The sequence below is a fragment of the Cupressus sempervirens genome, chromosome 4, assembly GCF_028749045.1.
Source record: "Cupressus sempervirens isolate cs-2001-9-10 chromosome 4, ASM2874904v1, whole genome shotgun sequence".
NCBI classification, from domain to species: Eukaryota; Viridiplantae; Streptophyta; class Pinopsida; order Cupressales; family Cupressaceae; genus Cupressus; species Cupressus sempervirens.
Genome location: NC_143121.1, coordinates 248,080,743 through 248,083,821, shown reverse-complemented (window position 1 = coordinate 248,083,821; position 3,079 = coordinate 248,080,743).

Here is a 3,079-nt window from a genome sequence, read left to right as displayed (position 1 = left end):
GGGTTTTTGGCCCTCTCGTTTGGATTTACATGCTTGGATTTCCAAACAGTGAGAACCAATCATAACTGATATAGTTCAGATCTACCTTGTGGCAAGGGGGTTTTTTATTATAAAATTTGCTAATGTTGCAGATAGGAAAACCTTTGTCTAGCAATTGTTTCTCTTAGGAGGAGAGGTTTCCCTTGATGGCCAAACCTTAGTATCAAGGATTTAATTTGGCTTATAAATCCTTTAATAAGATATCTTTATGGGTAAGATTGTTGAATCTTCCACTTCACCTTTGGCTAGATTCAATCTTGGAGTCCATGAGGGTGGCCATTGGGGATTTCTAGATGGTTGATATAGATTCTTCTAATGTGTTTAAAACAATGTATGCTCGCATTCTTGTGGAGGTTGATATTTCTAAGGGTCTCCTTGAACATATTACTTTGGCTTCTCCAAATGGTTCTTGGACATGGAATCTTGATTATCATGAGGGTATTCCTTTCAAATGCAGGAAATGTCACAAGACTAGCCATCTTGTTGTGCGATGTTCCTTTGATAAGGTTAGATCGAAGAAATCACCTTATTGGTGGTTGGTGGTTTCAAACCATCATTATACGATTTGAAAAGTTTCCAAAGAAGGGGATGGGGTGGATTGATTAGCTTAGAATGATCTTTATTTAGCAGATGATACTAAGTCAAACTTGGACCCCAACATGAAATACAACATACATCTCATCAAGGATTTAAACAAGTGTTTTCATAGTTTTATTTGGTTTTAAAATAAAAAAGGTTTGATTTACAAACAAGGTTCTAGTTTTTCCATTTCTAAAGTTTCATAATTACTAGGGTTTTCAAATTTTCAAAAGAAATAAAATTCCCCTAGTATTAGAAATTATTTCCATATAAAACTAAATTGTTAAGAAAAATCCCAACTTCATTAAAAATATTCCATTTTCCAAGTTGAATTACAAATTATTAAATTACTTTATAAATATATTTTAAATAATAATGTAATTAATACATTCCTCAAATAACTATTATTAAAATTTGAACAATAAATATTAAAGTATTACTTATTAATAAAATAATTTATATTAATTTATTAATAAAATAACTATTAAATCTATTAATAAAATAACATTAATTATTAGGAATAATAACATTTATAGTAATAAATATTTAATATATTAAAAATATGTATATAAACTTTAATATATTAAAATATTAATTTTAAAAAAAAAAACTATAAGAAAAATTTACCACTTCCTTCACATAGGCTGCAACATGTAGCTGTGAACTACTTGGGCAGTTGCAATCTGCCTTAGGCAGCTGCGATTTGCTGTAGCGGTTGTAGTCTGCCAGTAGAAAGGAGGGAGGGGGAGGTGGGGGTAGGGACCCACCTCCCTTTTTTTAAATATATATAAACCAGCTTCAAAGACCCCTCCCCGTATAAACAATTATATATATATATATATATATATATATATATATATATATATATATTTTAAATATATATAAACCAACTTCAAAGACCCCTCCCCGTATAAGCAATATATATATATATATATATATATATATATATATATATATATAGATATATATATATAGATATATATATATATATATATATATATATATATATATATATATATATATATATATAAGATAATTTCCCAATATAGATTTGATATAGAAACCCAGATTAAATAGTCAAAAAATAACAAATGAATTTGGTTTTCTAAACCCCCTTCCCAATTCAATATTTTCTATACAATCCAATTTTCAATAAGAATTTTTGTTTGATTTTATTTTTCTCATAGATAATCCAATAATGTAAAATAACTCTTCTCAAAACAAGGGTTTCAACCCAAAAAAAATTCAGAATACATATCCATACAAACACAAAAGGGACTGAGAAATTTTGAAGGAAAATTATTGTGCTAAACTCAACAAGATCCTACCTCAATCTTATTGTAAAAAAAAAATGTATTGAACTGTCTTTATTCAAAGACCTTTATTGTTGAAAAAATATTTTATTCATAAATCTTTAAGAAATATTGCAAAATTTTAAAAAACCAAAAATAATTAAGATAATTAAAATTTCATAAAAGAAACAAAAAAATCAATAAATTTATCATAACAATGAAAAATGTTAACAAAAAAAATTGAAAAAACTAAAATAAAAATGTTTAAAATAATTTGAAATTATTCTGTGTTGGAGGAAACAAGAATGAAAATACTAACTTTGCAAAACTTAGGAAGAAGTTTGGGATTTCCAATTAATACCATACAATCTACCCTATTGTAAAATACAAATGCATGCACTCTCTCACTTCTCTCCCTTTGTCATCAAACAAGCAACATTGATTTAGTCATTCTTAAGAAAACTAATCTAAATGCAAGAGAAGTGAATATTTAAAAAGCTCAATGCAAAATGAACTCAAAATGTTTGAATTTCATAGGATTGTATATAGATTTTCTCATTTAGTTCAATTGGGAAAAAAATTTACTTTGGTTTTCTCAACTTTGGGATTTGGATATGGATAGATATCATTGTTGAAGTTGATGAAAGATCAACCCCACAGCTCCCAAGAATCACCTGCATGCAAATACCTATCACAGAAGAGAGAAGCAAAAAGCTATGGAGGCTAGAAATCCTAGATCTATAGATGAGACATTTTTGATGAGCAAAAACAGAGATTTCTATTATCAAAAGTGAATGAATAAAATTAGAAAGAAATCAATCCTTATAAAAGGGTGAACCCACAACAATGGGTTCCACTTTAGTGGGATGAACAAAAATGAAAAAAATTGCAAAATGAGAAATTGAGTTTACCATACTTTTTTTTAAATCATGTTCGTGCGAACGTATGGTAAACATGTTCGCGTGAACGCCATGTTCGCGCGAACATGCAAAATGACAAAAAATTCAACCTTTTTTTCTTTTCTTTATTTTTTTGCTCTTTTGACTGCCATAATTGCAGGAGAATGATCTCCTACTATAAAATAAAAAATGTCAAAATGTGCTGCTCGGAGCAAGCTTTCTAATGACTATAATTTTAATACATAATTTAATCATTAAGACTTTCAAATA